Below are 26,795 nucleotides of genomic sequence, written 5' to 3' on the forward strand. Positions count from 1 at the left end.
AGTAACAAAATTCACTTTGATACAGTCAAGCTATGATGTTAAAGGAAATATACTGCTTTAAAATTACATTTTTGTTTGTTTGTTTCTGTTAATAATATTTTTATTAAACACTTTAATTTTACTACTACGCAGTGGGAGTAGAATATTCAAGATTTCATCAATGGTGACTTAATAATCGTTTTTAATTTTTTTATAACTTTCATACTGTTGTAACAGTCTCTACTGTTCGTCTTGTTTATGTTTAATAAAAAAGCAAAATCAGACGCACTTAATGAAATCTAAAGTGTTTTATTTCTTAAACCTCAAGTTTTAGAAGTTAAACTAATCGCTTATTGACCAAAGTTTACTCTAAACGTTATTGCAAGTTTCACAAATCTGTTTTCTCTCACCTCTATTTTCGCCCCCCGCTAGTACAGCGGTAAGTCTACGGATTTACAATGCTAAAATAAAGGGTTCGATTCCCCTCGGTGGATTCAGCAAATAGCCCGATGTGGCTTTGCTATAAGAAAATCACACACATTTCTATTTTCTTCGTCGAAACACGAGATCAGCATTTTAAAAAACTGAATTATAAGACGGTATAACTAATTCACTTATAAATTAATCTACTTTACTTTAACCTAGCTTTCCTTAAAATAGCTCACTCTTTTTTTCCAAGTTTCAAGAAATGTTCTAGTCATTAAGTCATGCGTTTATCATACGGCGACATCAAATCTCGAAAACATAAATACAGATTAAACAATCTATATTAGTAGATTAGAACTTCTTCGTGACAACCAAGTAAAAGAAGATATATGCATATGTTCGTTGTGTAAAAAATTATCCAGTAAATGGGTTATCCTCGTCTAAAGCAGATGTTACAAACACTAAAAAGGTTTTTATTTTTATTTTATTATATTAAGTTTATGGTTTCCATCGTTATATTTCTCACAACCGGTCCAGTACTAACGCTTAGAGATTGTTTTTGCCATCTGCTAAACGATTTTTTTCATCCACAAAAACAGACGTCTCAATACAGAATTATGCAACGAGTTTTTTTTTTGTTTTTTTTGCATTTCACGTCCTAATAAACTTTTAGTATAAGTAAACAGATTAAAAGAATATGTTTTATGCGAACTTAAACGCAAGCACAAATACCCAATTTTAATAAAACGTGCTAAAAATGTTATATGCTTTATCATTTTGCTAGCTAAAGGGAGCTGTGGGACTTTATGAAGACGTTAAATAGGCCTAGAAAATTCTAAGTCGATGTTAAGTTTTTCTCACACATTTCACACTGATCAACTGAAAAACCAACGGACTATGATAAGAAGGAACCATGGTTGTCATATCAAGCTAAAATAATTTCCAGGGTGAACAGACGTAACAGTGAACAACAAACCAATTCACAATGGTGCCCATCTTAAAGGACCAGTTTTGTCAGTATTAAATAACTTGAATGTGATGAATAAAGATTCCATGCGTGACTTTGCACAGTAAAAACTTGAATCAACTTGTGACAAAACAAAAGGCTGCTATGATGATAAAACAGGAATTGATTCAGATGACAAAACATGAATAAAAATTTCTTGTCACAAGAGAGAACTAACTCCAAATTTAAGTAAGTGTTCAGAGGATAGCTAATCCAAGCCACAGAACATCCATCATAATAGTCTTTAGAAGCACGTCAGCGAAAGAACAGGCCACTGGGTAACTCCAGATAAAAAACAACCAAAAAACACTTCTCAATAGATACTCAATCTGCTGAAGAATCTATCAAGACTTCTTCCAGAGGATCATCAAAAATAGAACCGCCAGTGGACTCACACAACCATTTACCAAGAGAAACTCCCCCAGCGACGGGTTTACCAATGACAAGAAAGAACAAAACACCATCCAATCCATATACCATGTACTTCGGGAAGGAAATAACCTTCAAAAAGCCTTCGTAAATGGGCGATTTTGTGTGACATTTTATTTTTTGTATTTGGATTGTTCAAGGGATTTCACAATCCAGGAAGAGTGTAATGTCAAAGATTAAATTTTTTAATGTTATAATCTGTTTGAAGAAACTGAGGGTCTTAATAATGACTTTGAATAGGCAAAAAATTATAAATGTCGTTAAGCTTTCATGTATAAATGAAACAAAATTATAGATATGAGTTAGCTGTGAAGATTATAGAAATGTTACAAGAATATAGAGAGTTGTTTCTAGCTGACAGAATAAATTAGTCATTGTGTGATGTTTTGGGATTTGTGTTTTAACTATTGCACTTACTGAGCTATTTTGTACACATTGGTTGATTTTACATTTATCCTATTATTGTTATAGAAGTTTGAGCGTCATTTGTACGTAGGCCTATAACAATTTACCACACTGTACAAGAGTTCAAGCTTGTAGAAATGTTAAAGAAAAATACTGATAAATGTCTGCGCATGAGCAAATATCACTACGTATGCATTTAAAAGGAAATCTCATAACAAATGTATTCGATTCGCTACGCAGAAAAAAAATAAACAAAACAAATGAAATAAATTTCCGGCTTGTGGTATTTATAAATTATCAGAAAAATGGAATTAAAAAAAAACCTTAGTCTTTCGTATTCAATTAGCATTATCATCCGCCCTTTAAGCAAATACATGGCAGTTCTCTTTTGTCAAACAGGTAATGTCTTGTTCGCAAAACGTTGAGCAATTATACCTCACTGATGTCTCAGCAGTAAGTTTCAGAAGTTATAACGCTAAAAGTCACATCTGATCCTTGTAGTGAGGACAATACAATGATAGCTTAATGTTTAAATAAATAAATAAAATAAAATAAATAAAACTCAATTGATTACAAGCATGGTTATAAATCTGTCATAGTTCTTGGATGAATTTAAATATAGATAAAATAAGAGGGCTGTGATTTTTCTGAAGTCGTTGATCATTGACTCAAGGTTCAAGGTCACTTTGAGTTACATGGACAACTTAAAATGAAAGGTGTTTCATAAGACGACTTAGCTATAAAACGTTAATGCCCTTTATGTGATCTCAACAACTACTATTTGAATCATTTTTCTTCAAGCGTCGTTAGAATTAAATTTTACAAGTGCGTCAAGTTTGGTACGAAAAGACAAAAGAAAAACCTCTGATCGCTGTGTGGACTAAACACTGATTTTTTGATACTTCAACTTTAAGTCCATCTAGTCTTGTTTGAACGATTAATACTCATGTTCAGTCGATATTCCAAATAAAATATTTCAACAAGCTGCTATAGAAACTCCTAGACAAATTCATAAGTATTCAACTCTATGTTCATTGTCGAACAACTTTGTCTATAAAACTTCACTGGATCTGGCAAAATGTTGGAGGTGCTTAGACGAAAAATTCATATGCATTTTAAGATGTCATCAATTCAGACGTATCTGATAAAACTTTTTTTTCAATTTTGCGCAAAGCTACACAAGAGCTATCTGCGCGAGCCGTCTCTGATTTAGCAGCATAAGAGTAGAGGGAACGCAGCTAGTCACCACCACCCATCGCCAACGACTAGTGGAATTGATCGTCACATAATAACGCCCTCACGGCTGAAAGGCCGATCATGTTTGGTGTGGCAAGTATTCGAACTCGCGACCCTCAGATTACGAGTCGAGCGCCCTGACCACCTGGCCATGCCGGGCCCAATAGATAAAATACTTCCTTGTAGTTTATGAACAAGATTCGCTCTAAAGTTAAGTAAAATTATATTGAAAACTACAGGATGTGTATGTTGAGTAAAATAGTCACAAATCTAATATAAACCTTCTACAATTTAGACTTGAAGGATTTATGAAAGCCGGCAGCTGCAACGAGTTGTTATTAGAAGAAAGATCTCATGAGGAAAAGAAACAAAACAATGAAGTCGTTACTGACATAATATTTTGGATGTGTTTATGAAACTTATATTAATTCTTCTATTCATATGCAAATTTAGTATAGGTAGTTTGGTGAGGGAACAAAAGACCCCCGACTACCTAAAACTAATCACTCCTCTGTCTATGTTAAGGTTAAATCATATTATGATATGAAAGTGCACATCTGGCATTAACTCTATCACCAAATAGCCTAATAATGAGCTTACAGCAAGATAGGATGTCTTCAGCGTGCAGGAAGATCAGTGATGCTAGATTTAACGAGTGAGCTGCAACCAATAAGTCGTTTATTACTATTATACATGCAAGATACCTTTCATACCAAGATAGACTTTCATACCTTAATTATCAAATTAGAGATGAAGAATGACTCTAAAGCATCAAATGTAGTGTTGAATTCACTGTTCACTTCATTCTGTGTAAATGTAATCAGGAATAGAAAGTAAACCATAAATTCTTCATATTTGACAGTATCGCTCCAAGAGCACTGGAAACAGAACTACAGTACATGGCTAATTTAACTTGGCCCACTTGTAAAAGTTAAGGAAACTATCATATTCTGTAAATACTGCACTGTCTGTATAGATTAAAATTTTCCTGGTCGAGCCACACTTTTAATAGCTCCATGTCACACTACACCTAGTGTCCAGCACGTATTAGATACGAAGTCTAGAATTAGTATTGACTACGATATAATTCACTAGCCGTCTCTAATTTAGCAGTGGAAGATTAGGGGGAGGTAGCTAGTCCTCACTACCCACCACCAACTCTTGGACTACTCTTTTACTAACTAATAGTGGGAAATGACCACATACCATTATAATGTCCCCAAGTCTGAAGAAACGAACATGTTTGGTGGGATGAAGAGTCTAACCCGCGACCCTCAGATTGTTAGTCGCACGTCCTGACCACCTGGTCCTCTTTTTGTAATGGAAATTGTGGTTTGAAGCGACAAGAATAGTTTATAATAGGCTTGTTACTGAATTAATATTTCTTTTTTATTTTACAATTCTCTAAAACTTTCTTTGATCAGAATTATAATTTTATGAAATACACTGCATCCAGTTTCATATTACACACAGTTCGTCCTCCGAAACCTTTGCAATTTTTGCTTTTTTTGCTCCTAATTATTTCATTCACGTTTATCTCGCGTTTTACGAAAGTGTCACTATAATGCCAAAGGGGCGTGTTTTACTATGGGATATTTGTTCTCAATAGCTAGAAGAGTACTTTTATTTATGACAATAATCAAATGAAAAATCACAACAAATATAGCGCAGCAACAAAATTGGACTTACCAAGTAAGAAAGACAATATATCAGAGCCCAATGTTTTTAGGACCACAGTGTGAAACAGCATGTGGCGAAAAGGCTTGACCTTTGGTGAATTGGTGCTTTACTTCTACCACCTACATTTCTAAGTATAATTAAAGCTATCATTAAACCATTGAAAACATTAATGCGTATTTTGTACCCATCTATATCCCTAAAAACACAGTTATTTGTTTTGTCATGTGGCGCAAATGTTAACATATTTTCCACAGTTTTGGTGATTACGAAAAACTGTTGAACACTGTTGTTTTAGAAGAATCGCCACAGTATACCTAACGTGTCACTTATCCTTAAAGAATACCACACATTTTGCGCCTCTGATGATTTTCCAGATAATACATCTTTCACTGTAAAACTTTAAAAAAGAAAGAACTACTGTCAAACTTGAATATCGGCATTTTTCTTTAAAATTAATTACTATCTTCAAGGATTCCATGATGTTCACACCTGGTAATATTAAAACAACTCGGGAGCAGAGTCGACCACACCAGCGTGCTGCATTCAGCTTCTTCGTACAAATATTGAGACATTATATTAATATCACATGGGAGCTTCACCACGTTTTTAAAATCCAAATCGCCACGTCAGATCAGGCTCTATCTGACGACCACGCGTCTTGACAATACCTCCACAACGTATTTTACATTGCAAAAAAACCTACATCATAAGAATGTCACATAAAGTGCTCACCATTCTTTCTATAACCCACCGAGTTTAAGAGGACGACAGTGGTTAGGGCGCTTGACTCATAATTTGAAGGTCGCGGGTTCGAATCCCCACCACATCGAACATACTCGCCCTTTCAACTTTGGAAGCATTATAATGTGAAGATCAACTCCACTATTCGTTGGAAAAAATAATCCAAGAGTTAGCAGTGGGTGGTGATGACTAGCTGCCTTCTCTCTAGTCTTACACTGCTAAATTAGAGATGACTAGCGCAGATAGCCCAGGTGTAGTTTTGTGTGAAATTCAAAATCAAACAAATAAAGAACGACAGTTTCCAGGCACCCATTTCAATAGTTAAATAATATGTCGTGGAAGCAACTTGTGTACATGTGGCTTGTAACAATTTTTCAAACTGAGATCCCTATTAATTATGTTGCGTATTGTTGCTTGGGATCCACGAATATCTTCATATCCCTGGTCCTACACTGTAGTTTAACTGTTCTTGTTAACCTGTATTATACGTTATATTGGTACAAATAAATTACCTTGCGAAATAAGACATTCATGGAAATAAACACTCTAAACATGATTTATCTCTGACAACTGTTTCCATGAAACTTCTTAATCTCAAAATTGTAAAACTATCATTTCATATGTTTTAATTGAACTCTGCTTTTGAAACTTCACCTGAGTAATCGAAATTCACGACAGTCTAATAATATTTTATGTACAGATGTCAGGTAATATATTTGAAAATGGATTAGAATTAGTTTTAGTTTGGCTCTAGATTTTCATAAGAAATATATGCTTAAATTATGATGTATAACCGAGGCCTTGCTACGACGTAGTTACAACAGTCAATCATTATGATGAGTAGATAAAATGATACATTGTCTTGACTGCTTAACATCGCACTCGTATAGTAAGTTCTGACTCCTCAATAATTTGTTAAGAAATAATAATAGACAAATGCTGTTTGTGTTTTAACTCGATGAGATGTACGCAGTTATTTTCCTTTCAGAGACATGACAACGAAAAAGCACGTAATCGCAAACTTTTATATTTCTGTCTTGTTTCAACTGCTCGTTAGAGACATTAAGAGACAAATTATGTTTATTTAAACGAGTTTCAAATTTTCTTTGAAATAGCGTTCCGCTTTTTTTTACGTTATTAATTTAGATAAGTTATTTTTCGTAGAAACAGCAGCATTTCACCCTGACTTCCACAAATTAAGTTTCATATTCATCGTTAGTGAGTGAATCATGAAGATCTTAGTTAGAACATAGAAAGAAATAACAGCTTCGCTGAATAATTTCAAATAACACTATGTAACAAAATTTTTGTTTTTTCTTGTTCCTGAGCAAAAAGTGTTATTTCCCAATTGCTTATACCTAAAGTAAATGAAAAACACCTATTTTTCTCTCCAAACTTTGCTTTTGTGACCTGGGTAATGAAATTTTCAAATTTACCCATTTTCCAGAACATTCCAGGTAGATTCAGTGCTGAGTAGTTGACAGAGAATTTTCTCGAACTAACATGAATGTTCAAGAACTTTCTGGAATGTTGTAGAACTTACGAAAATTTTCAAGAACCTTTTAGAATTTTCTAGAACTTTCCAGAGTAATATATATATACAGGGGCTCACCACTCACCACTTCAGTTTAGTTCTAGCTGACGATGACCGAAGAAGGTCGAAACATTGTTCGCTCCTCTAGATAAAATTTTTCTCAACCCAAACCAGCCGTTTTTACATATATATTAGTTCTTCCTGCCTAAGTGAACATACAGACCTATCCGATTTTATCAGAGATGGCATCAAAAAGCTGCAAGCATTCTCCAGACGCATTCTGCTACGTATGTGACCAATTTATCAAGACAAGAGTGAAAAAGTACTCTGTTACAGCATCTGCTAAAATGTGTGAAGCCTACAAGGAGTATTTCAGCATGCATGTTGGGGATCAAGACAAACCCTGAGCACCTCAATTTATCTGTAAACACTGCAAAAAACTCTAGAAGATAAGACGGACAATTTTTGCTTCCTTGAATGGTAAGATTTTATATTATACAAATTTTAGACCTTTTAAAATTCGGTGCACCTCAAAGAATAATACAACAGCGTCAAGATCTTGCTAGAAGCCTTGAAGTATGATGAGTATGGCTGGAAGGTTATGGGAGACTTCAAAATGGTGGCATTCCTGATGGGTCTCTAAGGAGGCTTTACGAAGTTTCCCTGTTATCTTTGCCTTTGGAACAGCAGGAACACCGCAGTGCACTACAACAGGAAGTACTGGGAAACAGAAGATTTTACGATATTTCAGTTTTAGAATTACGTTTCATCGGATAAAATACAAATCGCACCATCTTCTAATAAAACATTTTTACTCAGATAAGATAAAGTATGTGTGTATGTGTATTATTTGTACCTTTGATGTTTTATTGTTATATCAGATCAACAGTTTTTACATCGATACCATATAAAAACCATTTTGTCGGTATTACTGTTATGTTCAGGATGATGTATGATGTTAAGGTTGGATTTGTGGAATCTTTGAAACTATGTTGCTGTTTGTCCTTCTAGATTATGAACATTTCCATCCACTTCAAAGTTGCATGATTCATACAGATTGCAGAATATTGTCCATATACATAATGATGGAAGTGATTTAAGGACTCAAACAACTTTTATGAGCTCCTTTAGCGCCCTACAATACCCCCTTTCCATAGCACTTATTTCTATTTTATAGTAGGTTATCTCATGTTATTTTTGATGTTGTACTTGTGACAAAACTGCTCCCACTTCAAAATCACTAGAATCTTTATCTGAGACAAGTGAATATTCCACATTTGAATATCTCAGTACCAAAGCAGTGGTCAATTACTTGTTCACAATCAGCAGTCCAACAAAATGTATTTAGTTTATCAAGAAGTTTGTACAGAGGATGGGCTATATAAGAGAACACTTTTACAATCTACCCACTTATGTCATGCAAGTTCTTTGGTACTGGCCAATTATAAACAGAGTCAGTCTTTGATGGATCTGCGGACACTTCTTCTCTGCTGACTACATATCCCATGAAACTCACTTGTCAACAAATAATTCACACTTTTTGGGGATTTGACTTGAGGGCCTCTTTCCTTCACTGATATAGAACTTTCTTTGACCCTTAAAAATGATAATCAAGGGTCTTTCCACATGCCAATATGACATCCAACTAGATGAATATAATGTTCCAAGGTAGTTCAGAAAAAGCAATATGACACAATACAAATGACAACAAAATAACTTGTCACAATCCATTTCCTGCTTTGTTGACTTCTACTTGCCAATATTCACTCTTAAGATCTAATGATGGTCATATGCTCGATCCAGATAGAGCATCCAAGTCGGAGCCAATCCTTAGCAGTGGGTATTAATCTTTATTTTTAACTTCATCCACTCTTTGGCAGTCTACAAAGATCTCTATGGAGCATTCTTCTTCTTTACAAGGTGGTGCTCATAAGCAAGTACTCAATTCTGTTTCTCCTTATCTTTTCCTGGCTTCTATCTCTTTGAAAGCATCAACCTGTTTGGCAAGTGAAATTATAGCTAACTGACATATTCGAACTGCATCTTCAGTATCAATTTTATAAGATATTTTACTTATCCAACTTTAGTTATGAGGTCCACTGAAGAAAATGTTTTGTTAACTCATGAGAAATTTATGAATTCGCTTATACTGATCAATTATCAAATCCTTCCTCCCCACACCTCCAGTCACAGAACTCTTGTAAGTGTGGTTTTAAGATATTATTATATAAGGGTTTGACGTTGTACAAACTTCATCTTTTCTGAAAGGTGATAACTTGTGTTCTACGATGTAAATTTTCAACCTGTACAGCTTCACATCTTTTAATTATTCATCCACCTTTAACTCAACTTTTATCATTTATTGCATTAATAATCCTAATGATACAATATTTATTCTTCAGGTCCACATAAGTTTTACCAAATACTAATCCACCAGGGTGTATGGATGTGTTTGCTCATATTATATCTCAATCATTAGACATAAATTCAATCTTAAATAGCCCTAGTATGTGTACTTCACTTCTTAGTGGTATAACGATTGCTCTCCATATTGTCCCACGAAGTGTAATTTGTGTTGTAGTAATTGCCATACAATTCAAAGAGATTTTCTGATCACAGACTGTGAAGCTAATTGAAGTTAGCTTACCCTTACCTCCATTTCTCCACATTAATCACTTTTCAGTATGTCCTCTTCTCCAAAATCAATCGTCCTCACGTTATGAAGCATAGATGAGTTTCCTACTGTAAAAATATCTTCTAACTTTACTCTTGTTAACATCATTCCCTCTTTTTTCGTCAGATCTGGAGGTAGTTCATCACCATTAATTATTAAATCAAGTCAAATTATTGTAGTTGTAGAACTAGTATTAATAAGCACACTGCAAGAATTGTCATCAATAAACTAAAGGATTCGTGGATTTATTTCTTTAAGTCGTGAACTTCTTATGGGGCAGACAGGTATTCTGAGCTCAACTTTGTCCCATAAGCCTGGTTAATTTCTATTTCCCAATTTCTGGTTAGTTCTTATTTGTATCTTTGACAGGGATGAGCTCAAAAACTCACACTTGAGTTATTGTAACATTGATGTCTTAAAACCGCTTATTACTCACAATCTCAGGTATAATAGCCAGGTTTTCAACATATATATAAAATAGCTCCATCTTTTTTCTAGTATCCTTTGGGACAAGTTCTTATTCTTCAAAAGCTTTTGCTTGTAGATCTAGGCAATATGTTCTTTCAAGTTACACTAAAATTTATTGTTTTTAGTTTATTCTCTCAAATCCATGTAATTAGTATTCTAGCTAATTATTTTACTTCTCCTATACTGTCATCAATAGAAGCTGATGTTTCAACAGTACTTAAACTGAGGATTTCACAACTTCAAGATGGTAATTTTAGTTTTTATCAAATACTTTAATGAATTCTACTTCAATTACCAACTACAAGGCTTCCTATAAAGGTATAAAGGCACTTCATTTGAGCTTAATTCTAATAATTACGTCCATTATAAATTGATCACTTGTTAAAAGGTCCATTATTTCATGAGCAGCATCCGAGAGAGATAGTTGGAGAAGCCTTTCTAAATTTTCTGCTGGTTTAGCCTTTTCCTTTTTTACTCTGTTCTAGAACTATGCTTTTGTTATTGTATTGCAGTGTGACACTACAAATCTATTGGATGAGGTGGCTACCCATTGTGACAGATTATTTTACATACACTGTCAAAACTGATCGTTTAAATAGCCAACAAGATGAATAGCTTGTTGTCCATTATTCCTCCTATTCGCTAAGGAAATGATTTCCAAATGATAGCTCATTTGGAAAAAATCATTTTTATCATCATCCATTGCTTTCTCAACTGGTTTATGTTGAATTACCAATCTAAATGGATTTGATATTATCATGAATTGAGCAGACCCGGAATGTTATTCAGTTACAGCAGAGGCATTTTTTAATAGACAGTATCACAGATAGAACTACTGAGCTGATGTAGCTAACGTAATTATTCCATTTAATAATTCAGTTTCTAGACGTTTTACTCTGTCACTGGCGTTCTTTTCTACCTGATATTCATGTACTACAGCATCCCTGTACTTTTCAAATTTATCATTAAATCATTTCCATACTTCTTCAGTTTTACGGTTGCAATCTCGCTGAACATGTCTTACAGTTTCATCAATCATTTTAATTTCAATTCTTCTTTAAATTCTAAGTTCAGTTTTGAATCCTTCTCTTAAATTTCTTTCTGTTTTTGATCATCTTTCAATTTTCTTTTACTTTTTAAAAACTTGTTATCACAATTTCTTGTACTTCTTTAATTCTTTTATATCTTCCCTTATCTTAACAATTTCATCACCTCATAAAATGCTTTGTTCTCATTATTTGACCACCACCTCCAACAGTTACAAGTTCTCAAAAGTATCATAAGCACTATTTCACCAAACTAATATCCCACTTCTCAAGACAGTTTCATCATTGTTCTTTCATTGGCTTGTTCGTTTAAATTATCACGTGAAAAAAGTTCAAAGTCCAGTCCACCTGGCCCGGCATGGCCAAGTGGTTAATGCACTCGACTCGTAATCTGAGAGTCGCAAGTTTGAATCCTCGTCACGCCAAACATGCTCGCCCTTTTAGCCGTGAGGGCATTATAATTTACGGTCAATCCCACTATTCGTTGGTAAAAGAGTAGCACAAGAGTTTGATGGTGAATGGTGATGACTAGCTGCCTTCCCTCTGGTCTTACACTGCAAAATTAGAGACGGCTAGCGCAGATAACCCTCGTGTAGCATTTGTACACTATTGTATGCCTACGTTACAAATGATGTTGATTAACATCAGACAGATCAACTTACTTGTACACAATACTTCAATAAGTACGATAGGAATCACAAACCAAAATACTTCACGAAAACACATCAACTGGTTCAACTCTCTATCTTGGAAACTATACACTTCGTAATTATCTCTTATTTATAATCTTGGTTCGAATATACCAGAAATACTTTGATGTTAATTTAGAAACTTCTAGGCATTGTAGGTTTGTTTTAGCGTCACAAAAGACTGAATAAAAAAGAATATGTTATAATATAATAGGCCTAATACTTATGCTTTATGACAAATATAGTTAATAATAATGAGTACCATTACGAAAAAATCCTGAAGTACGTTCAACCTTTTGTTAGAACTAATCAACGTTTTTGCGGTAATTTATTTGTTTGTTTTTTGAATTTCGCACAAAGCTACTCGAGGGCTATCTGTGCTAGCTGTCCCTAATTTAGTAGTGTAAGACTAGATGGAAGGCAGCTAGTCATCACCACCCACCGCCAACTCTTGGGCTACTCTTTTACCAACGAATAGTGGAATTGACCGTCACATTATAACGCTCCCATGGCTGAAAGGGCGAGCATGTTTGGCGCGACAGGGATGCGAACCCGCGACCCTCAGATTACGAGTCGCACGCCTTAACACGCTTGGCCATGCCAGGCCTCTTGCGGTAATTGGTAGGGGGCTTTCTGCAAAATCTCCTAGAAATGATTTGACATATGTATGCTTCAAAATTTATAATACCACAACATTTCCCAGATCTATCTCATTATTAAGAATATCTAGTAATATATATTAGGTAGAAAGGGAAATAATTCACAATGACATTGAATTGTGGTTTTGAAGAATGAATAATATTTTTTGTAAGATGTGATACAATACTATTTCTGTTAGTTATCCTTAGTCACCATAAACCTGAAAGTTTTACATATATTATCATCTTCGTTACAAACTATTATAATATATTACGGTTAACACATATCGGGAGCTATTTTCGATCTCAAAGAAAACACAAAAACTACTTACATTGAGAAAAAACGAACTTACAAATAAGAAATGGAATTTCTGATACTATCTTATACATATGTTTAAAGTTAATTGTGATCACAAGCAATGGTAAAGCAACATCATTATTAATTTTGGCCCTTCTGAAATGTTTGTTGACAATACTAACATATAAAATAACTATGTATGGTGAGACTGAGTTACTTGGAATTTCAGATTACAATGTGTTATAATATTAATAAATATTTATATATAAACCGATTTTAATGTTGTTATATTTACAAACAACTAAAGCCACCTTTAATCCAGCAACTTCTCAATGGTCAATCGTTTGGCTAGGTGTCATGGATGAGAAACGAAAGATCAATAACGTGATAAGGTCAAGCGATTTTGAAAAGATAAATTATGTAAATATTTTATTAATATAATGTGCGTTTTATATATATCTCACAAAACGTGTATTATAATTTATATGAAGCTTGAAAAAGGTAAAGGCTAATCTTCAGCTTATTATACAAATACGTTAAAAACAAATATAAGAATATATTATTAGATGCTAAAATTTTCTTACTTTTTAAATACCAGCTATGATTACATGTTGCAAGAATGACAGTATATCCTTTATCAAGTTGTTGGTGAACAAAATATTTAACATATCACGAGATTATTTAAAGTGTTTACGCCCAATTCTGGGGCTAACCACGACCTTGAATTTTATATAACAAAGTCAGAGGAAACAACTCTATTAATCCATAAATTATGATAATAATTAAATTTCAAATACTGCGATATTTCATAAATGAAAATTCTCACCTTTAGATAACATGGAATCTTTCTGTTTTAAGAGAACTTCGTTTGTCAGTCAGTGGCTTTAGGGGCTACAATATAGGTCTTCATGTACATACAGTTCACAGAATACCCAATAATAAAATACCTTCAATACCTGTCCATCCCACTTCCTTATAAATTATGATAATAAAACGATTTCATCTACTACCGAATAATCATGGGCCTGTTGTTTGATGTATAAAAGCTGGTACTACAAACGTCTATTTACAAAATTACTTAGTCAATAGAATGCGTCATTACCAATATTATACGTTGATAATTTCATTTTGGCGAAAACACGCTGGCTTAGGTCGGTTCGCTTGATACTGACGCCATTTGAGGGATCGTGCTGATGTGCTTTATGTGTTTAAAGAAAAAGAGTAATTTCTTAGAACAATCTATAAACACATTTTCGTAGACACAGCACGTTTGTAAAATCCATCTATTCCTTAATTCCTTTTAAAAGCTATGTTATAATAATGTTAGCGAAATATTTGATTGTCATTTATATTACTCAGCGGTCCCTCACTCATTTCACCGGGAATGCATGTACCAACGAAATATTCCGAAATTAATATTCATCACGATATAAAGTTTTAAAACAAATAAACAAAAATTTTATTGAGGTATATAATTATATTACTTTTAATCAAAATAAAATTGAGAAACACTAACTTAATGAAGTAATTTTAAAAAATCAATGGCGCATGAATACACAATGTTTCTTCAAGTTGAATTAGGGATGCTTAATTAACATATCAAAGGAAATAAGAGTGAAGTAGAAAGCTTACGGTTTTGACGGGATTGTGTTGATTATTTGTGTGATAAAATTGATGAGAAAATACTTGAGTGTTACGACAACAACATACTGAACAAAATTAAGGAAAAGGATTGTTTGCATTTTAGGTTTATAAAGCAAGCCAAACTGTGTTGATTCCTTAACGTTTATTATTACAGAAATTTAAAGTTTAGAGCTATACTCTTTACAAGCTTATTAGTTTAACCTCACACCTACAGTTATTAGCCTTGTAGCGCCATCTCTGTACAGCAAGGTAAAAATAAAATGTTAAAGTTTATGGTCTTCAGAGATAATTTGGGAAAATGCTTCTAATTGTTGTCTTGAGTGTTATTTATTGAATAAAGTATCAATTTTAACTTTTAGTGCTACTACTACTATTTCTAATACCTGTTTTAGTACTAGGTTAAGGTAAATGTGTCATAAGTAATAAAAAATGCAAAAAGTGTCAGTATGATGGAGGGATGACAATGTAAAAAAAGTACAGAAGCAAGATAGGGATAAGTACACAAAACGATACAAAATATCTAATATATGTAGTCGGTAAGTACTGAATCAACCTTACAATTTGTTGTTATTAACAACAGTGCATGACTGTGTAGCACTATTCAGTTTAAATACTTTTATTCAATCTTGAATTTATGCAATTGATAGGAATTTAACATTTAGTTATTCTTGGAAAGATTTGACTACTTATGTAGTGATTTTTGTATGGTTTTGTGTATTCATCCCTGCCTTGTTTCTGTACTTTTTAGCATTACCATCCATGCATCATACTTAAATTTTACAATATTTTTAAATGCCCGTTTCCTTGCCTTTTAAAAAAAATTATTGAAGTAGGATGATAAGCAAACATTTGTTTTATACACATGATTCAGTGGTAATATATATGTATAGTTAATATATAGTTTTCTCAGTTTCTTCTTTGTACTTGTAGAATGACCTCAAATAATTATACCACACAATAGACAACTAATTATATTTGTCATAATTTGTCCTATTTGCACTTAATGTTGAAGAACCTGTAGTAAGGAAAGAACATATGAAAAATGTATAGCTGAATCATCTTAAATCCATGCTTGCGTTCTTTTAGGCACTGCCATCTGTATATCATTTTACATTTATAAAATGTTTTTTTTATTATTTGTCCCCTGCCCCAACTGAAAATTAGTGTATTCAGGGAATACATATAATAAAATTTAATATTGTGTTTTAACTATTATTTTCTTTTTCACTCCTTTACTTCATACATAATATAGAAATGGTTCTCTAAAGTTGCTAATTGTAAAGTGAAAAAACGAGTATTATACATGTTAGAGTCACCTAATGCTTATTTGTTAATACCTGGTAATTTGTTTTATTCTATACTTAAACACTTTAGACACACCAGATTTTGATAAGAAATTTAACTTCTAGTGATATTGATAGCTTTGTTTATGCTAGTATTATTATTATTTTAGTTTATACTAAGTACTACTATGCTTAGTGGTAACCTCTTCCCAAGTGCTCTTAAAATGCTTTTCTGTTGTACATTACAAAAACTTCACATATTTTTTAACTATTATGGGAAAAGAAAAAAGAAAGATGAACACTTTGGTTCTTGAGCTAGATCCTAGTTTTCCACTTTAACACCTTTCAATGACACTGAGAGCCTTGCAAACTGTGAAACACTCCATAATGGCAAATAAATGCTTATATAAGGCTATAACTCAACTTTAGCAGTTATTTTAAAGCATTATAGAGTAACAGACTGAACATGGCAGCCATTTTTTTCTTTGCTAATCCCTATATACTCTGCACCATCATGTTTAGTGATAACTTACTAATGCTTTGTACTACTACCCAAAACTTAACCATAGGGAGAAGTTAAATCAAGAAATTGCCACCTAATGAGAATTTCTTACTATTTGACACAGTATAATCTGAATTATTAGGTCTAAAATCAAAGTTTGCTATAATTATTGTGTCACTATTCTCATTAGTAACATTAACCCTGATCTCATTACACAATTTTACAATAATTTCGTTTCATTCATCAGTTGGCCTAGAAGTTATAATAGTTATGATTAGTATGAGGTAAGATCATCAAAACTTCCATAGTGATATTTACTTATGTAGACACAAACTTGTGACTGTGCTTTATAACATCTTCAGTACTAACAGGCTATAATTCATTCCTTATATAAAGCACCATCCTATATTTTCTTTCAGAAAGTATCACTATTATATAACTTATAAGATGGAAGTTGAAATTAATTCATGTTGCTGATGTTCCTCAAATATGACAAGTTTCCATAATTCCCATTAGGTCATGGTTTTCCATTTCAGCTGGTCAAGTATGTTTCTGTTTTGTTCCTAATATATGTAATATTTGAATAATAGCAACTATGTTTATTCTTTAATCTACATTGTTTATTTCTAAGATAAATGACAATTATCCTACAATTTTAACCAGCTGCCGTTTAGCGTTAATGTCTAAGCATATCCCTGATGTCTTTTAAGCCATGGATTCTATTAATTCATTTTCACATAGTACCTAGCTAGAGCCTAAAGTTGTTTGAAAAGAAGACAGATAACCTAAAAATTAATTCATATTGAAAGATTAACAAGTATTACCAAGATTTATAAAATACTAAAATCAGAATTACCAAATATAAAATTCAAACTAAGATGAAGAATAATATTTATATGCATGTTTCATTTTTAATTGTCATTTGTCAGCCATTTCACTTGAAGAATTGATAAATTACTACAAACAAGTATAATACTTACATACTTTAATTGGCATACTGTACAAAATATAAAGAGACCTGAATAAAAAGCAAACACAAGATATGTTTTACTTAAGATTCCTTCTAATTTTACATTGTTGTTCATTTACAAATTTGATACAGTATTCTTCTGTGTTTTTATAGAGGAACTCAAGCTTGGATAGCATGTTTAATTTATAGTATTCTGTATATGTATTTATCTTTTTAAAATTTTCACATCATCAAATGTATCAAAATGAAATATTTACTTTTGCTTATATACAGATGAACTTGCAATATAATAATTACTGGTTTGGTTCAAAACAATCCTTTTACCATCATTAAAACATTAGTAAAGAAATAATTGTCTCCTAGCTTAATTTCACATTTTTCCTGTATAAATACACTTCATCTCAACAACCCCTTCAAGGTATTTTTATGGCATTTGGAAATGTACCAAGAAATGGCATTTCTGTGTATAAAAAAACTTCTTGTTGTATGTACTTTAAGTCCAGTTCGTTTTTACTGCTTTTGTCCCATATATTTTATGTATGGCAGTTTTGCTTGGAATGTTTGAAGGACATAAGAATATCTTTGTTTTTGGTCTAAAAAGCTGTGGCCAAGGTCTTACATGATTTTTAAATATTCCTTCTAAAGTTAATATGAATATTTCACCAAATTATGATACAGTAATTCTCCAACACGTCTATTTGTGTCAAAGTGTACTCCCAGATTCATATCTTGTTAGTTTTCAATATTTGTAGTGTGTTCAGTTGTGATATTTATGAGCCTTGTTGAACCATTACTCTGTAAACAAATATATGGAAGGAGTGATCATATGCAGCCATTTGAATCCCTGCTTCAATTTTAAATGCATTATTTTTTTTTACTTCAAACTATAGGCCACTGTAAAGTTCATCAAGTTTGACTCGAATTGATTTCATTCACATTCATTGAAATATGGAAACTACATTGAGATCTATAATAACAGAAGCCATAAGAAGTTCTTGGAGCATTCAGTTGAACATATTAACAGTAACATATCAATGTTTTCTATTTTTTAAATGCTCTTGTTTTGTAAGTAACAACTTGTATACATTTTTAAAATGCTTATGATTTATTAGTTATCTTGTCACCTTATTAAAACAGGTTATACCTCTTTTGGTGTTGTTAAACTTGTTAAAATTGGAATTTTATATGATTTATATATATATGACTATGTATGATTTTGTTCGTAATTCTTATTCTTATGCATCATAAATGTTTTCTCAAATGTTAAATATCTGTACTGCTAAGGTTAAGATGATTGCTGTTTGCTAGACAGTAATAAAATTAAAAATTCATACTACTTGTATATAGAAATTTTGATTCAGAAGTATTTTCAGCCATTTAACAGTCTGACTAGTCTGGGTGCAAAGTAATTTTCATGGTAAGAATATAAATAGATTTTATTTGTGTAATATAATCTCTAAAATTTCCTGAATGAATATTAATTTTTTTCTGTAAACTTTATCTGCTAGTTTTAGTTTTTTGCATGAGTTTGGTCCACTTGACTGACTTGTAAACACTATATGGGTTCATTACACTTGATTGACCTTGTAATCACCACAAAAGATACAAGTAAATCTCAGTTACCCCTTTATTGTCTATAATGACTGCAGGTTTTAACAGATAATTATGGTTATTTATCCTGAAATTTTCTGTCTTCTGATCTTTCACAACTGCTTCCATTTGATTTTGTTTTAATTCTCTTTCATTTGTATCTTACAGATAAACTTACATTAAAAAAAACAAACTAAATCACTTGGTTATTCATGAACAGCTAACATGGAGATTTCACTAAGAAATATTTTTTATTTTTTACATTTTTTAATGTAAGCTGGCAAGTTTCTCGTTTTTCACATTTTAGTTACTTTTGTAGTAATATATAGAAAATACATAAAGAAACAAATAATTTATTACTCATGTCTGGCTTTCTTTTTTTATTCAGTCTTGGGCCAGATGAAACAGATTCCTGATTTTTTTAATGATGGGAATAGTGCATAAAATGATTGTTATTTATTTAAAATATGCACTTTAGAACACAAAATAATAACATGAACAAAGAACACAGTGTCTTATAATGAATGTAATTTGGCTGGTCTTTGAAACAAGTCATGTGTGTTGAAATAATTCACTTATCTAGTCTATGAATTTGGCAATGGTAACAATAATTTATCAGGCCAAATAATTCAAATTCTTTTGTTAGAATGAGTTAGCTTTATAAAGAAATCAGCAAATTAAAATCTTCTATTTCTATTGGTTATAAATAATTCACAAACAAACATGAGACAGAATCTGTAGATAGTTTATGAAAGACAGGATGGGATAAGAAGATGAGGTTTGAATTTATGGTTTATATATCGATAAACTGGGAATGTTGGAGACTATGAGAAATGTGTAACTTATGTTCAACTTGGCATATCATATATATGGGATGGTGAGAAAACTGAAAATTGGCAATTTGGAGCAAGCTTTTTGTGTGAAGATTGAGAATTTATTTTAAAATGTTTTAAAATTAAGAAGTTAACACCTACATTAAAATTTGATATATACATTTTGTTGTCAAATTTATTGACATACATAAATAATAAAGCAGTTTAATTAAGTTTTAAATGTAACTCAGTGAAACGTTTTGATGTGCACACTCTGACCACCTCCTGTGCACATAGGATTAAAGCAACTAGTAATAAATTTTTTCTGATTTGTTTGAGGACTAAAAAATTGCCTTTACAAGCTGTACTTTGAATGTTGCATTTTTGTTTCTCAGTATAGGTTACAGGGTCAGCATCTTTCCACTGCATTTGGTAATTTTTTCTCTGTCATATTATAAAACTGCTGAATTGTTATTCTTAGAGCTTTGTGCTTGCAGTAGTACTAGTGATATCAGGCTCCCAGTTCTGAGTATCACTGAGCATCTCTAATCATGTGACTTGAGCAGCTAGAAGTTCAATTATTCTTCCAACCAAAATGTTCTTGTGAGAAATTTATTTTCACATCAAATCAAACTGTCAATTATCCATAAGCCCATGTGGCATGACAGCTATGACAATGAATTAGTTGAAATCTAGGCTTTCTGTTAGTTATAAATTTAATGAGAGTTGGCCTCAGAAAATCTGTTAGCAAATTGTAAATTAGAGCATGTCAGAGATAGGTGGAGAAAGGTGGTTTCTGAATTATCATTGATTTATTTACCCTGAAAAGATTGAAGAGTATAAAAACATGGCTTCAGAATACTGATGATGAAATTACAGAAGATATTTTATGTTATATTTCATAATTTTCTAGGTTTCATATGGGTGGACATAAAAAGTTAAGAGGAGGAAACAGCTCAAGAACAAATATCCAAATTCTTAAATTAAGGGAAGATGAGATTGATTCTAAATATTTAATTATACAATTGAGAACTTAAAACTTGTATTAAAAGTTGATTTATTATTTATGATTTGATGTTAAGTTTGTTTGTATACCATGATAATTAAGTAGTTTAATTAAATTTTGAATGTAACTCACAAAAATGATGAAAAATACAGTTTAACCTGCCTGCACGCTTAGGGTTAATTACGCATGCACCTACCTAATTTGCAGTCAGTCACATAGGCACGTTCATGTTCTCTTCCAGAGCATGGGAGTCACCTGTTTCCCACATTTTGTGCTATTGCTAATTTTTGTGGTGAGATTATCTTATCAACTGAAGCATAAATTCATAACTACCACATCAAACATTTATAATTCTGTGAAAAGTGAAGCTGAAATACAGAGGAAGCATTTGGTTAGAACTCTGAGATGAGATGTGATAACAGATATTATTCTTAACATATATATTATGAACCAGTACTGGCACTAATGGTCCAGTACTGCTTCTGCAAATTTTGTTTGTATGGTTTTGATATTCTTTGATTCTCGCTTTAACAAATCTTGTTTTACTATTGTATTTATTGCCACATTCACATAGAATACAGTAATAAATTCTAATGGATCTTGAAGGGAATTTTATATATACACACACTGCTGGCCAAAATCTTAAGGCCAATGAACATAAAGAAAAAATATGCATTTTGTGTTGTTAGACTTGACCACTTATTTAAGTAGAGCTTCAAAAGATGAAAATAAAAATAAAAAACTCTTTAGCATTTAATAGGGAAAATGTGAACACTATGAAATTAACTTAAATACCAGCTGGTCAAAAGTTTAAGACCACACCAAAAGGAAGTCCTAAACAGGGTAGGAAATGCCCAACAAGAGGTCTCAGTAGTGAGTTGCATGGCTGTCATTGCAAATAACTTCAGACATTCTATTTGGCATGGTCAATATAAGCATTTGCATAGGGCTGGCTGGAATGTTATTCCCAGGGTTGAAGATGGCTTCACGAAGACCATGCACTGTTTGGAATTGATGTCCATTTCTATAGACTTCCTTTGCCATTCACCCCCATACATTTTCAACAGGGTTCAGTTTGGGCAGATACACTGGATGGTTCAAACGAATTACGTTATTCACCAAGAAAAGGTCCTTTGTCCTGTGGGGATCGTGGATTGCAGCATTGTCCTGCTGAAAGATCCAGTTATTTCCACACAAGTGAGGGCCTTCAGTCAATAAGAATGCTCTCTCCAACATGCCAATATAGCCAGCCTCTATTTGACACTCCTGTATAACCTGAAGCTCCATAGTTCCATGGAAGGAGAAAGCACCCCAGATCATGATGAAACCTTCTCCACTGTGTCGTGTAGAAAATGTCTCCTGTGGGATATCCTTATTGTGCCAGTAACCAAGGAGTAACCGAGCTGTTTCATGGTGTGGAAGGAGGCGTCAGAAGGTCATTAAAATGTGTCTTTGTAGTGTCTACAAATCTTATAGGTGTCACCAATTTTTATTTAACTAAAATGAAAAGCATTTATGGGCCACTAATTAATTGTGAAAAACATCACATCCCTGCATACACTCCATAGATAATAAGTTGTGAAAAACATTATACCCCTGCATACACTCCATAGATAAATGCATGCTTATACTCTGTAGATAATGTTAACCTGTTCAGTGCTGTAGAAGAGATAACTCGTCCAAGCTGATCGGTAATACAGTGCCACGGACGAGTTAATTTGTTCTCAATAATACCTAACTTCAATGCTAAATGTCAGCACCATACATGCATTTGACCTACTTACAAATTGTTTCACTTTCTATCCAAAATGGCATCACGAAAAAAGTTACAAAATCAAGAAGCATTAAAGTTGTAGCAGCTGAAATACTTAGCAGTCAACAGGTTAATCTTGATTTGGAAGGATTCCTATATATTTTCATGTAACTTGCTTTGTATGTATCTAAGAGAGGCTCTGGGGTTCTTTGTTTGTGTTCTGTATCTTTAATCATAATAGGTAAAAATTATCACTTTATTTTAGATGTCTATCTGATTTATTAATTCCATATATTTTATGATTTGATTTTGTTGTACATACCATTTCTCTTTTTGAAAATACTTATCAAATTCAGTGTATCATGTATATATGACTGATTGTTTATTTGTTAATTACATTAGGCTTCATCATTCATTTGGTGGGTGTTGCAGTAAATGAATGGCTTATACAGGAACAGATCTTACAAGCCAATAATTACCTAATGCTGCTGTGGGAGTAGAACAGTGTTACGTATTACAATTTCAAATAGCGTGCAACTGAGGTAAACTGTAATCTAGAAGTTAAATAAATCTTGATATATAACCATTTTATGATACTTGCTAACAAGATTAATACACATAGTTTCTTTTTTAATACAAATATATTTTAATATACAAACAACTATACTATTTATGATAATGATTTTTACAAATAATGATCTATGTGCAAAAGTTTTACAAACAATATCGAATCTTCTTTCTGGTCTGGTACTTCCTTGCTGTTTTATTGAAGGTTAACAATGAGCAAGTTAATTTTGAGTTGATTTAGGTACAATTCACTTAACAGCTAGTTTTGTATTCTTCCTATTTTTGCCAGCTGCATACCAAGTTATTTCACCAGTGAAGTTATGTTTTCATAAAAGTATTAATGTCTGATGTGAATATGCTGAAGTTAAATGATATATAATATTTAAAATTTATAAATGTTCCTCATCAAATATCTGAAGTTCCTGATTACTAAGCATTAATCACAGTTATAGCTTCCAAAGTTTATAGTACACCAACTATAGCAAACCAGTAATATGTACTGTTTCTTGGTGCATTCGTTGGTTATATTTATAGGCGTGAGGAGAATTTCTAGAAATTTCAACCTGCACAACAATGATGACAATACACTAGTGTTTACATACACACACATATTGTTGATTTTCACACTTGAGAATCTTCTACAGTATCAGTGAATAAGTAGGAATTTCACAATACAGATTTAATGTACAAGTTCTGTACATTTCTAAATATAAATTTAATTTAAGCAAACATGGGTATTAAAATTCGTATAATATATTAAATCTGTCACAATATTTTTATAATTTTTGTTTTCCAGATGTGTTATATTCCCTGAACTTACTCTGTATTCTTAGTTAAAACTCATAAGAAAAAATCTGAATTGTCGTGTATAACTTAGAGTATAAATGTGAATACAAATTGATCAAGACATGGCACTTGGCATACATAAAATGCAAAAGAAGTGTCAAAATGAAAACCACACAAAATTAATTAGAACATTTGATAATAATATGTTAAATTCTGATATGATCACTCACTTCCATGTACCATAAGATATTTCCCTCTTCAAGTCATGTTGATCTCCCTGAAAAACATCCATACCATCAGCCTTGTACAAACAACAACTACATTTTTTGTGACTGTTTAATTGAAGTTTGTCTGAGCTTGTCAGCTAATACTGTTGTGAAGTCTCTGGGTGCTTTGTTCACTACATTTTGCCTTTCTCAATTTTACATTTTTTCTTCCCTCCCCTGTCCTTACCATTCTCATGTGCTTCTCATGCACATCCTCTATTCCCATTCCATGTCCTGCTTTGGAGTTGAACATGGTTCTTTGTGTCCTTACTATTAATCCTTTTCAAACCCCTTGCAGCTTTTCCTCTATTGCCTCTCTTTTAATTTTCTTCTTTTCCATACAAGTTTGTTGTTGTTATGATTTTACCCTCCCAGTTCTGCTTGAATCTATTTCCACAACTTGTACATTTTTCTCTACCCCAACCATTTTTCCCTTTCTAAGACTTTAGGTACTCAGGAAGATAGTTCCTCCTTCAACAATTCCCCTTCCATTAATTTAACTTGTTTATAGATGTTCTTGTCTGGATAGACACCTGTGTGTGGACTGTGATGTTCATATTAATCTCTCCTGTACTTCCTAAATATAAATTTAATTTAAACAAACATGGGTATTAAAATTCATATAGGATAGTAAATCTGTCAAACAAATTTTCTTTCAATGGGACCTTCATCTACTAGCATCCTTTCTCCTTCCACACTTGCCAACTGGATTTTCCAACTCATCCAAATCTTTCTTTGGGTGTGGTTAGTTGTCATGTTGTGTCTTCCATCACCAAATTTGTCTTCTTAGACAGTTTCTGGTAGCTCCACATTGACAGCTTGAGGAATTTCTTCATACTGGTATGTGGATTACACAACACTCATTTGTTTCACATTATTTCCACCATCTGATTATCTCATTCTAAGTACCATACAGATTTCCACCAATGGCCATTCTTTAATTGACCCCATGCCTGTAACAGGTGAGAGCATTATTTAATTTATTTCTTCATCACATTCATTCTATTTTCATATCCCACTAGGTGGCTAGTGTTGCATCCAGCCATGATAATAGAAGGTGCTAACACCATTCACTTTGGCTCAGTCAGTGCCTGCTGTGAGGTGAGGTGTTCCATTAAACCATTGGAGCATTACTTGTGATATTACAATATAACGTTCAATAATTTGATCCAGACTGCACCCATTTCATGAACTATTTTGGAAAAAGCCAGAACCAGAGTTGTGAATCTACCCTCTCCATATGATTATGTCCTGAGTGAAATTCATAAACTAAAAATTATTATAGCTTATCTGATTGGTAGGGTAATTTTTATAGATCATGTTGGTCAGAAATATTGCTGTTAGTATTTAGAATTATATGATAGATTTTAATTGGTGTTACAAATAAGAAAATACCTTGCAAATACTGCATTCAAAATGCTATTTGTTATCATTTGGAGCATACTATTTATAAGCAACAGTGTCAACAGCTAGAGATGGGGAGATTGAACAATCATCCCATTATTCTAAAAACTAAAGTTCCATTTACCCAAGAAATTTACATTTCAACAGCTTATTACTGTGAAGTAAGATAAGCTCCTCTTTGTGTTTGCTTTCTTAAGATAAAAAAAAAAATTGTTTTACAAGTTTTAATTAGGATAAGGTAAATCACTCGAGTTCTTTGTATAGCAGAAACAGCCCACATTTTTAAAGAAATACTTCCCTTATAAACATACATCTGTATGCCTGACCCTTTACCTAAAAAGATACTGTTAAGAGTTCATATCTGTCAATAACGATTGAGCAACAGTTAGGTAAGACACTAACAAACTACTTGTAGTTATGTCTTTCTTTTCAAATAGTGGTTGTTAGAAAGAAATTGTACTGCTGGGAAATGAAGTACATGAGGCTTCTGTATTGTAAGAAACTTGGTTATAAAGTTACATTTGTGAAAGTTGTAGAAACATATATCTGAACACACCAAAGTTTTACAGCAAGGGAATATACTAAATGTTTTATCCCAATGTCACTTACAAAGTATAAAACCTATTTTTTAAACAGTATCCTAGTAATAGTACTAAAAAACTAATTTTATTAAAAAAAACACTTGAGCAATTTTTCTTGTGCTAAATTGTTATTTGTAATAATGATTAAATTAGAATGTATAAGTATTAAATTTATTTCAGTCTTCTTAAGTTTATCTATTACAAATATAAAATCAGAGATATGGATAATAACATTTAAACCTACCTTTTTATCTTTCACAAATTACTGCCAAGGAGACCTTTTGTCAATATCAGAGTAGTCAGTTTATTATTTCTAAATAATGATAGTTTATTATTATTTATAGTTATTGAAATACAAGAAAAACTAGTAAAACTTTTAACT

The 26,795-nt window shown here is 32.4% G+C and overlaps 1 protein-coding gene and 1 long non-coding RNA gene across 14 annotated transcripts in view; one reads left to right on the top strand and one right to left on the bottom strand.

The window, feature by feature from the left end:
* Positions 1–14,606, bottom strand: part of LOC143233915 (uncharacterized) — a 123,057-nt gene extending 108,451 nt beyond the window's left edge. For 4 of the 9 annotated variants that reach the window (XM_076470801.1, XM_076470800.1, XM_076470802.1 and 1 more), the window contains exon 1: positions 14,076–14,602. The gene's annotated coding sequence lies outside the window, so the exon portion shown is untranslated. Of the gene's footprint in view, positions 1–7,946; positions 8,157–14,075 lie in introns of all 9 variants that reach the window. The other 5 variants (XM_076470798.1, XM_076470803.1, XM_076470797.1 and 2 more) reach the window with 3 other exon arrangements.
* A 253-nt stretch (positions 14,607–14,859) lies between these two features.
* LOC143233919 (uncharacterized) lies at positions 14,860–26,446 on the top strand. Of its 5 annotated transcripts, XR_013018402.1 has the most exons (5): positions 14,860–15,142; positions 17,098–17,222; positions 18,539–18,671; positions 23,212–23,351; positions 25,451–26,446. It is a non-coding gene; the product is annotated as an uncharacterized LOC143233919 (long non-coding RNA). The 5 variants fall into 5 exon arrangements; XR_013018401.1 differs by lacking the exons at positions 23,212–23,351; positions 25,451–26,446 and having other exon boundaries at positions 18,539–18,977; XR_013018403.1 differs by lacking the exons at positions 14,860–15,142; positions 23,212–23,351; positions 25,451–26,446 and adding an exon at positions 15,155–15,297 and having other exon boundaries at positions 18,539–18,977.
* Positions 26,447–26,795: the final 349 nt, after the last annotated feature.

This window comes from Tachypleus tridentatus, chromosome 12 (genome assembly GCF_004210375.1).
Source record: "Tachypleus tridentatus isolate NWPU-2018 chromosome 12, ASM421037v1, whole genome shotgun sequence".
NCBI classification, from domain to species: Eukaryota; Metazoa; Arthropoda; class Merostomata; order Xiphosura; family Limulidae; genus Tachypleus; species Tachypleus tridentatus.